The 11874-nt window shown below is 44.1% G+C and overlaps 1 long non-coding RNA gene across 1 annotated transcript; it reads right to left on the reverse strand.

Moving 5' to 3' along the window:
* Positions 1 to 805: 805 nt before the first annotated feature.
* LOC132452573 (uncharacterized) lies at positions 806 to 6579 on the reverse strand. The gene is made up of 2 exons (XR_009524408.1): positions 6065 to 6579; positions 806 to 1138 (listed from the first exon to the last, which is right to left on the reverse strand). It is a non-coding gene; the product is annotated as an uncharacterized LOC132452573 (long non-coding RNA).
* Positions 6580 to 11874: the final 5295 nt, after the last annotated feature.

The raw sequence follows: 11874 nt of genomic DNA on the forward strand, positions 1-11874 counted from the left end.
GATTTCGATTTTAGCATCAAAAGATCCCAAAACTAATATAATCAAGTTTTTGATTTATTATTTTAGATTTGAACATTTTCTTTACGACCATTTTGTGTATTTTTTCGAGGCCAAATTTCAAGTTACAAAGGGTTTTTTGGGAGAGTCATGCTGAATTAATAGATCATGTTTTCAAACTCGAAACTTGAATAATCGTGATTATGTTTTTTTCCATAATCGAACAGCCCTAACAAGGATGTCACCATTCAATGTACACAAGTCACTGTCATGGTCTCAGTGGATAACCCTTCTTTTTTCATTTAGGAAGGTTGGATGTGTGTGTGTGTGTGTGTGTGTGTGTGTGTGTGTGTGTGTGTGTGTGTGTGTGTGTGTGTGTGTGTGTGTGTGTGTGTGTGTGAGTGTGTGTGTGTGTGTGTGTGTGTGTGTGTGTACATGTCCCTGCCGTAAGACTCGTCATCTTCATTATGGGGTTTAGTTCCTAACCAGGGTCTGGTTAGGATGGATCCTCATCACACACAATGCTGCCTGTTTTTAAACATGAGTGTGTGTTCAGGAACAACCTATGCTGTCTGTGTTGAAGGTGGTGTCGGTGCAGAAGTGTGAGGTGGAGACGGAGATCGAGCAGGAGAAGGAACGCTGTCACAACAGCACCTCTGGAAACAGCACCTCAGGTCAGCCCCAGCACCCACTGGGTGTGCAGGAACTATGTGCACCTAAAGGATTCGGAATGACTAGACTTGCAAATAATTAAGGAACTGATAGCTAATTATAACAAAATGATAACCCTAAACCAATAAAGTATGACTTGCAATTCAATTCAATTCAATTTTATTTGTATAGCCCTTAATCACCATTACAGTCTCAAAGGGCTTAACAGGCCAAATATTTGTGACACCCCCCTTTACCCATGCCCCCACACGGGCAAGAAAAAACTCCCTTGAATCAGCAAGGAAGAAATCTTGAGAAGAAACGCAGTGTAGGGGATCCCTTCTTCCAGGGATGGTCAGGAGTGCAATGGGTGCCACAATTGACATACAGGTAAATACATGCACATCATATTAAAATGGTGATGGGGTTCTGGCCGGTTATCCATGAGGAGAGTCCAGGCATCCAGTCCAGCACCCGCAGCACGCTACAACTGACAGAATAGTGAATTAGAACGGAAAAGTACATAGTGGGAATGTATAATGTAATAAGAAAAGCACAAGCAAACAGTAGTCTTCACTTCGCATCAGTTGTTTTCACACTCCAAATGCAAGATTGTAGAGGTGCGTTTTGAGCTTCCCTTTGAATAGCTCCACAGAGTCAGCTTCCCTGATCGCTGATGGCAGCCTATTCCATAAAAAAGGGGCTCGATAGGCAAACGCTCTCTGTCCAGCCGATTTCTTTTTAAACTTCGGCAGTGAAAGAAGGCTGGCTCCCGAAGACCGGAGGGACCGAGAAGGACTATAAGGAATGATCAGGTCCTTCAGGTACGATGGAGATAATCCATGCAAGGCTTTATAGGTTAACAATAGCACCTTAAAGTCTGATCTGAAAGTTATTGGTAGCCAGTGTAGAGAGGCGAGAATAGGTGTAATATGATCAAACTTTCTCGTTCTGGTCAGCAGTCCAGTGACCGCACTGAGTCTGTTTTGTTTTATATTAAGACCTGCACGGACAATGTTACAGTGAACAAACAAATCACAGTTTTCAATAATCTGAAACCATGGATGACAGCTGAGGTGAGGACACTGCTGAAAGCCCGAGACTTAGCCTTCAAGGCTGGCGACCAGGACCAGTACAGGATGGCAAGAGCAAACCTGAGGAGAGGGATCAAAGCAGCCAAAGTGGACTACAAGAGGAAGGTGGAGAACCATCTGGCTGACAACAACCCGAGGAAAGTGTGGCAGGGTCTACAACACCTGACGAACTACAAGGGCACCCCTTCGGTTGCAGTAACTGCCAACACTTCGCTGGTGGATGAACTGAATAACTTTTTCACCCGTTTTGAAGTTCAAAAACCCCACCTTTCTCCTGCTCCTCCTCCTCCTCTGTCCTCCCAGCCCCTGAGCACCCACCAGCTTGAGCTGCAGGAACATCAGGTGAGAAGAGTCCTGAAGGCCGTAAACCCACACAAGGCAGCAGGACCAGACGGAGTACTGGGAAAAGTACTGAAGGCCTGCGCGGACCAACTGTCAGGGGTCCTAACAAGGATATTCAACACCTCTCTGGAACAGGCTATGGTCCCACCCTGCCTCAAAGCAGCCACCATTGTCCCAGTTCCAAAGAAATCCACCATAGGCAGCCTAAATGACTATAGACCAGTGGCACTAACATCTGTCGTCATGAAGTGCTTCGAGAAGCTCGTCCTCCCCCACCTTAAGTCCTGCATCCCTCAAAACTTTGACCAGCATCAGTTTGCTTATAAAGCAAACAGGTCGACGGCTGATGCAATCACCACTGTCCACCACACTGCAGCAAGTCACCTGGAAAAACAGGGGAATTATGTCAGGATGCTTTTTGTTGACTTTAGTTCGGCGTTTAACACAATGTTGCCGAACATTCTCATCAGGAAGCTGACTGACCTGGATTTCCCTGCCCCAACCTGTAAATGGATTTACAGCTTCCTGACGGACCGTCCACAGACAGTGAGGATGGGGACACAAACATCTTCCACCCTGACACTCAGCACGGGCTCCCCTCAGGGCTGTGTGCTGAGCCCCTTCCTGTATTCTCTTTACACGCATGACTGCGTCCCCGCCCATCACTCCAATGTCATCGTCAAATTTGCGGATGACACTACAGTGATGGGTCTCATCTCCAACGGTGACGAGACAGCATACAGGGAGGAAGTCCAGAGGCTCACAGCCTGGTGTTCAGCTAATAACCTTTTGCTGAACGCCAGCAAAACCAAGGAGATGATATTTGACTGGAGCGCGACGAGAGGTGACCTCACCCCACTCCAGATAGACGGGGTCTGCGTAGAGAAGGTCTCCTCCTTCAAGTTTCTGGGGATGCAGGTCAGTAAGGACCTAACCTGGCACACCAACACGGTTGCGGTGGTCGGAAAAGCTCAGCAGAGGCTATTTTTTCTAAGACTGCTGAGGAAATGCCAGGTGGGGACAAAGCTGCTGCAGACCTTTTACCACTCTGCTGTTGAAAGTGTACTGGTGTATGGCATTACGGTGTGGTACGCAAACTGCACAGCCAAAGACAGGAAAACCCTGCAGGGGGTTATTAAGACGGCAGGAAAAATCATCGGCTGCCCCCTGCCCTCCCTGGAGAACATTGCCACCTCCCGGGGGCTGAATAGGGCAAAAAGAATTATGAGTGACCCATCACACCCCGGCCATGGCTTCTTCCAACTCCTCCCTTCGGGTAGGAGATACAGGTCCCTTGGGAGCCGGACAAACAGGCTGAGGAATACCTTCTACCCCTGGGCAATTCGTCTACTTAACGCCTGACCCCCCCCCCCCCCCCCCCCAATGGACATGTGAAATCCTCTACCATATTTATTTATTTAAAAAAAAAATACACTTATATGTTATGACTGCATATTTATATTTATTGTGCCTATTGCTGTTGTTTGTGTTTGTATTTTTGCACTGTTTTATTTTGCACTATGGGTAGTGAGCACCACCCCCAATTTCATTGTACAAGTTTGCACAATGACAATAAAGTATGAATCTGAATGAATCTGAATCAGTCTAGCTGCCGCATTGTGTACCAGCTGTAGACTTTTTGTGGTAGAGTTCGGTAATCCCGAGAACAATGCATTGCAATAGTCCAGTCTTGACGAAACAAATGCATGAATCAGTGTCTCTGCATCCACTGCAGATAACATTGGTCTGATTCTTGCAATGTTTCTCAGATGGAAAAAGGCAATTCTAGCTATACTTCTTATATGTTGGTCAAAGCATAAGTGAGGGTCAAACAGGACACCAAGATTTTTGACGGATGCACTCTGTGGGATGGCGAAGCCATCCAACCACAGAGAGACATCCTCAAACTTTTCCCGGTCCCGCTTCGAGCCGATAATCATCAGCTCTGTCTTCCCAGTATTAAGCTGTAGGAAGTTTTGTGACATCCAGCCCTTCACAGCAGCTAGACAGGACTCAACCCTTTGAATCTGGCCCGAGTCCCCGGAATCTACAGGAATGTAGAGCTGGGTGTCTTCCGCATAGCAATGGAAACTAATTCCGAAGCCGCGGATAACGTCACCCAGGGGAAGCATATAAATTGCAAAAAGTAATGGACCAAGAACCGACCCTTGTGGTACGCCAAAGCGCAATTTACAGCGCTTTGATTCTGCACCCTCATGAAACACAAATTGGGTTCTATCGGTGAGGTACGATTCAAGCCAACCAAGAGCCGTACCCCCGAAGCCAACATAGTGTTCAAGACGGTGAAGAAGAGTGCTGTGGTCGATCGTATCAAGCATTGTGCTTGTATTTTTATCCAAAGCTAAAAGGATGTCATTTACAACTCTTGTAATAGCAGTTTCAGTTGAGTGGAAATTCCTGAACCCCGACTGGAAAGGTTCGAAGAGATTATTCCTCGTCAGATAATCAACAATTTGCTTCGCTACAATCCTTTCCTGTACCTTGGACAGGAAGGGCAGATTCGATATAGGCCGATAGTTCCTGACTAGTTCAGGATCTAGGCCAGGCTTTTTGAGTAGCGGTTTTAACACCGCAGCCTTGAAATTGGAGGGAACAATTCCTGTTGAAAACGAAAGATTCATAAGCGAGAGGATAACAGGCCCCACCGTTGGAAGAAGTTCCTTAAGAACCCTGGAAGGGAGAGGATCCAACATACAAGTTGTTGGCTTTGAGGCCTTTATCACCCTTTCAAGTTCCACCAAAGAAATTGCCTTAAACTCCAAAAGAGTTGCGTCAGAGTTCACCATCCTACTTGGGAGAACCCCATCCTGCCCCACAGGATGTGTAGGATTAGCCGCACGGCAAGCATCAATTTCCTCTCTAATTGATTGAATCTCATTCTCAAAGAAATCCATGAATTCACCTGCCACGATCGAGGAGCCTACGGTCTGATTCTGTTCCACTCACAGCGTGCTGTGAGTGGATGAGTCACGCCTGACTAAGACATCTATCTATGTTTTTTGACATAATTGAGGCACCTAACCCAGTAGGGTGTAGGCCGTCTCTCATGAGCACACCAGGGCGACCCCACAGGGAGGGCCATTTATCTATGAAACCAAAGCCCTGCTCTGAGCTATATAGGGCCAGCCAGCGATTTAGAGACAATAATCTACTATAACGCTCATCATTACCCTTATCGGGTAGAGGGCCAGAGAGAATTAATCGATGCCGACACATCTTTCTGGCGAAGTCACAAAGCCTAGCTATGTTGCTTTTTGTGACCTCAGTTTGTCTTGTTCTAGCATCGTTGGTGCCGACATGAACTACAATGTTGTCGAAACTAGTGTCTGTGTTTGGTGCATCTAATCTAACTCCGTATGAGGTCTGACCGCATGTCAGCACCCTAAGTTTAGCTTCAATGTCGGGAGCCCTGGCCCCAGGTAGGCAAATAACTGTCGCTGGCGAGTGTAGCCTAACTTTACGTGTAACAGAGTCACCTATGACTAGCGTTTCTACCCCCGAAAAAGACTTGCGAGGCAGGGTACTGACCGCAACCTGCCTCGCAAGTGGTGCTGCCGACAGGATTGCCTTGACGGAGTCACTGCTAACGATAGCGTTAGCTCCACGAGTCCGCCTGGCGGGTCTCTTCTCTATACTTTCTGGAGTATCTGTTTTCTCTACCGACAGGATTGCCTTGACGGAGTCACTGCTAACGATAGCGTTAGCTCCACGAGTCCGCCTGGCGGGTCTCTTCTCTATACTTTCTGGAGTATCTGTTTTCTCTACGCTCGCTACCCTTTCATCCTCTAGCTGACAGATACGTCTCTCTAACAGAGCTATCTTATCCATGAGAAAGGCAGAGCAAGAACAACCGCAATCCATTGGTTGATGCAGACGGAGCTCCGGCGAGGAAACAGCGAATACAATACAGAGTATGCAGAACAGGTCACAGATATAAATACCGAAAAGTAGATACAAACCGAGATAGCAGGTCGACGCTAAGCGTCCTGCTAACCAAACCAAACAAACCAAACCAAGCCGGCTACCCGGAAGTTGCGTCTGCGGCGTCACACGGCTGCGTCTGCGGCGTCACACTGCAGCCTTCGGGTCAGCCTAGTGTGGAGAGCCTGTGGAGAGAGAGCACAGTGCAAACCCTCGGATACAGAGACACTGTTAAAACCCTCGGCTACAGAGACACTGTTAAAACCCTCGGATACAGAGACACTGTTAAAACCCTCGGATACAGAGACACTGTTAAAACCCTCGGATACAGAGACACTGTTAAAACCCTCGGATACAGAGACACTGTTAAAACCCTCGGATACAGAGACACTGTTAAAACCCTCGGATACAGAGACACCGTTAAAACCCTCGGATACAGAGACACTGTTAAAACCCTCGGCTACAGAGACACAATAAAAAACAACCACAACTAGACAATAATTTAGCTCCAGCTGGTATCGCTGCAGCTGTGGCTGTGAGAAGAGATGAGTGAGTGAGTGTTCTGCGGCAATGTATAATAACCAATAACTCATGTTGAGTGAGTTATGTTTTTATGTTCTTTAATAACTGATAATGAATAATTGAATCATTAAAGAAGGAATAACTAATAACGAAAATGAAAAAAATACTGAAACTGAACATAACTGAAATCAGCTCATTGAGGGCAGGAGCGTCTTCGGACTTAAGTGGACACTTGAAGATATCTTACTACTAAGCAACAGATCTGCTTTGGCTCTGGAAGGAACATCACCGATCCGCCTCTCCCTCTCCGACAGCCCTTTTCAAGCAGCATACGGAGAAGTCCCTCAGAGAAGGCTCTGTGCTGATGTACACTAGCTGTTGAGAGATATTCTTAGTTTTATGGCCCTCTGCTTCATGGAAATACATGTCACATGAAGCTTGACGCATGTACATACAAGGTCATACATTACAGTGTCTGTGAAATCTTTATTGGTGTGAATGCTGAAAGCATTCACATCTTAGAAATACTACATATTTATTTTTCTCTTTATTCCGCCACTTTTTTACGTTTGCGACTCCTTCAACAATGTTTGAAACATCATTAAAACATTAAAACTTTCAGCTCTGTTAGTACCATTTTGCTATTATTTTCTGTGTTCATATTATTCATAATTCCCAAGATATTCAAGGTTATTCACCCAAAATCCCCCCATTGATTCCCATTGGAAAATTAAAAAAACGCTGAGTGATCCTTCATCCTCTTAAACACTTAACAACTTAAGACATCATAACTTGTTGAATTGACAGTCAATATTCAACCAATTTCCATCATTCAAACAATTAAACAGATCTGCATATTTGTATTTTCAATAATATTGAACAGCATTTCGATATTATTTATACTTTTTTCAGATTCACAGTTTTAGTTTTAAACTGTCATATTCTACAGTTGGTCCCATTAAAACCGTTTGCCCCTTCTGACACTTCAATTACTAAAGCCATCATAACTAAATAATAATAATAACTGTTTACCATCGTCTAACAATTAAACAAATCTACACATTTGTATCTTCAATAATATCTAAACAGTATTTCGATATCATTTATACTTTTTTCAGATTCAAAGTTTTAGTTTCAAACCGTCATATTCTTCAGTTGGTCCCATTGAAGCCGTCTGCCCATTCTGGCGCTTATGCCGCATTGCCACTGCAGGGTGCGGTACGGTTCGGTTCGCCTCAGTCCGGTAGGGAGGGGGCAGTATAGCCCAACTCAGTTCCGAGGTCGCGTTTCCACCGCCGACAGTACCCTTTATGGTAGGCCGGAGGTCGATCGCCGCGGCAGCTACGTAAACATCGTGACATCATAGCAGGGCGACACAGTGTAGCCTGCACAATAAAAACAATGGAAAAGTTGAACGCGACACATGAAACCAAGAGCTACCATGGAAGTCGTCTAGCAACAGTTCCTGGCCTTTATGCTTTTCATATACCTTGTTCGCCCAAGCAAGCGTTTAACGCGACATGTTCATTGTAAAGAATAATACCTCGAGGCTACTGTTCTGTCGACCAATCAACGGAGGGGGTGTGTAGCTCGAATTTTCTGGCACCCTTTCAGGCGTTTCAGTACCCCAACGGATGAGTACCGAAGACGAGGGCAAAACGAGTACGGCTCAGTCCGGGTCACGCCCACTTTTGGCGGTGGAAACGCAATCCGTACCGCACCTTTGCGAACCGAACCGTACCGCAACCTGCAGTGGAAACGTGCCATAAAATTACTTCAAGGTTGGGTATGGAATTCCCTTTTTTGGCAATTTTTGCCTTGGAATTCTCTTTTTTGGCCATTTTCTTTTCTTGAAATCCTTATCATAACCCACTTACAGCCACTGAGTTAGAAGTACTGACATGAAAATTAAACAAGTCAATCATCTATGGAATGGGCAGGGCTCAAAAAACTCCAGCCAATGATTTCCAGAACAACCGAGTGGAATTGGACAGTAAGTACGTCAATCAAACGGTCGTACTGCACTCCCCCTCCCCCCGTGCGTGACCCCTATGGAGCCAATTACCTGCCATAATTCAAACCTGAAAAAAAAAGTTTCAAAGGCTTGTAAGTCTGAGTTTGAAAACTCAACACCTTGTAAAAACGGTTTTGCAACACTGAAAAAAGAGATTATAACCTGAAAAAAATTCAAACATCCGCAAACATGATTGTGTGTTCTATTTTATCTTCTTCATCATTTTCACCAACACTTTTTCAAAGTATTTTTTTTTCACAAACAGATTTTCTAAGTTCAAAAAATTTCACCAGCGCATTTGCAGAGCTTCAAATCTGGCACTGTTATAACAGTGTATTTCATTGTTTACCGGCTTTGAAACCTTGTAAATGGGATTCTGCAAAAAGATGTTCATACATTGAAAAATAGGTTTTCTAAAGGTTGAATATTAATTTTTTTTAAACTTGTAAAGGTGTAAATTTATACCATTGCAATGTATTTTTCATAAAAAAAATTAACGTTTCTCGTGAGCACGAGAAAGTATCTGGTGTTTGCACGAAAGTATCTGGTGCGCACGCGAAGGTATTATTTTTTTGGTGCGAACGCAGCATACCAGATCTGCTGGAAATTCCAGATTGAAATGACAGAAATGACAGTTAACAACTATACTTTCTCACACACACTACCAGGGACGGCTGGTATTAATGGGCTAACAGGGCTAAGCCCTCCCTACCTTTTACAGTAAAAATGAAAAAATATTATTAAAAACCTTAGAACATATTGTTTTATATTTTGGTAGAACCTAAAGCAGCAACAGCACCAAAAAGTGACAGAAAAACCCAGGATATAGGATATATCTTGTTTTTTTTCCTGTGAATGGGCTAAATGTATTCAGCCCAAGCGGAGTAGCGTAAGCTTCCATTCAATTTTGATTGACAGGTATCGTGACACGCCCCCTTCATATGCCTCCCATTTGGGCTAAAGTCATTCAGCCCAGATACAGTAGCGTAAGCGGGCATTTCATTGTGATTGACCGGTGTCGTGACACGCCCCCATTTGGGCAAATTTCATTTAGCCCAAGCACAGTAGCGTAAGCTTCCATTGACGTTTGATTGACAGGTGCCCAGACACGCCCCCTCCATATGCTTCCCATTCGAATAGTATCTGTCTGCGTCCTGCAAGACGGAGGCGTAACTTGTAGTAGGAGGTGTAACTTGTAGTCGGAAGAGTCGTAACTTGATGTCGGAGGCGTAACTTGTAGTCGGAGGCGTAACTTGTAGTCGGAGGCGTGTCTAGTACTTTTCTAAATCGTTGAAGTGATCTGTTTGTAGTAGTGGTGCGCGGGTACATAAATGACTGCAACTCGGACCTCAAATATTAGGCCTTATATAAGAATAATGCACCCGAAAAATATAAAGAAATATGCTCTTGATTAGCTTAATCTTGATATGCTCTTGATTAGCTTAATCATAGCCTTACTCAGTGGTGTAGTGGTCCCTGGAGAAGTGGGTATACTCTGAATGTTTGCCCTTTTTTAACACAGCCCAGAAAAACGCCCTGTTTTAGAAACAGTGACATGTGAGACTACTCTATTTAGTTTACCCAAAAATCCTTCAGTAGTATTTGCTCATTGTCACATAATTTCTGCTGCTTGATCTCAGGGAGGAAGGATTATGAAATTACTAAACCAATACTGGCCCACAGACTAGTGACAGACAACTATGCATTTTGAGTGAACTATTCCTTATTCCTGGAATGACACCTATTCTCTTACTTGGCAAGTCAGTAATTTATTTTGTAAACTGTGGCTGCATCCGAATACTTAGTACATACTATTTCTGTCCAGTGTCTACTACTTGACCATACTACACTTGACTGTGTAGTACGGTCTACAGCTATGCGTAGATCGCCTCCGAACGCTTCCCAACATCGCCGAAACTCCACCGGAAGTTTGGAGATGACGTATCTCCCCTCAGATGCCGGCAAAATTACCTTGACAAGTTACCTGTTTTCCGTCTTGTCATCGTTGCTATTAAATTAAAAATGTCTCTTTTTACTTAATTACTTACTTTACTATTTTACTCTTTTTAATGTCTCTTTTTTTCGCCGCTTTCTACGACGTCTTTCTGGTGGTGACGAGTCAGCCATCTCTTCTTCGTTCGTTACTAGACTCCTGTTGCATTGTGGGATAGCGTAGTGAAGTCCGTGGTTTACTTTGGTGGTAGTACGCATTCGGAAACGTCTTCCGTACTACAGAATGCATACTGAGTATTCGGACGCGTTACATTTTTTGCGTACTACAAAATGCATACTATATAGTATGCAAGTATGAGTATTCGGATGCAGCCTGTGTCTTTCAACAGCTGATTTGCAACACATAGCATGGGCCAGAGTGGGCCACTATTATAAAATTAACATGACTTGAACAGGAGCAGTTTGTAGGTATGACTGGTCACACAGGCAGCCTGCATGAATGTAAAATATAGATGAGGCAAACACAGTGTTTCAGTAATTTTTTGAAAATTTATTTAAAAAAAATACTTCAAATCTGAATTTGACAATGCATCCTTGTTCATATTTCACCTTCAATTAAAAAAAACGCACATCATTCTCTTCCACATCAATCATCTCGTTAGATATATATAATATCAATATATATATAAATATCATATGATGATTGAACATCATCATTCAAATTATTCAACAATCGAATCAGTAAAGGCAGCGAGTATTAGCCAATAACTGTGTGTTCACACCAAACGCGAAATTTTTCGCCCGTTCGCGTTGTCGCCGAAGTTTTGTCGCGCCACACATCATAATCTGTAGCTGTGCAAGTTTTGTTGAATTTGTCGCGCCACAACAAGATAACCACCATTGCATGTCTTTACCTTTTGTGGAAGAGGGAGAGACGTCGGAGGACCCAACGCCGTATATTCATAATATTCGAATGACCACGGAAGAGGCAGTGAATGAAGTATTGAATAGACAGAGATTTATTAGATAGGCCTACCTAATAAACCGTTGGAACACACAAGACCGGAAACATAGCAACGCCGATAAACAAACCCCGATAATCCCAATCCCTATGAGAGCTCCCCGCGCTACGTCCATCCGGAGGCGCACAGAGCTTTTGGCCATGATATTATGCATACAAATATTATATTATATACTATTATATTGTACATAGAGTTCCGGGAGTCGCAAACGGCAACATTCACTTTCTCCTCCATGCTGCAGTTCACCCCGGACTGCACTGCACTAACTTTGACGGTTGAACGCTGATTGGCTGTTACGTTACACATGTGACTCAGTGGCCACGCTGTTGAACGCTGA

The sequence above is a fragment of the Gadus macrocephalus genome, chromosome 23 (genome assembly GCF_031168955.1).
Source record: "Gadus macrocephalus chromosome 23, ASM3116895v1".
Classification (NCBI taxonomy): Eukaryota; Metazoa; Chordata; class Actinopteri; order Gadiformes; family Gadidae; genus Gadus; species Gadus macrocephalus.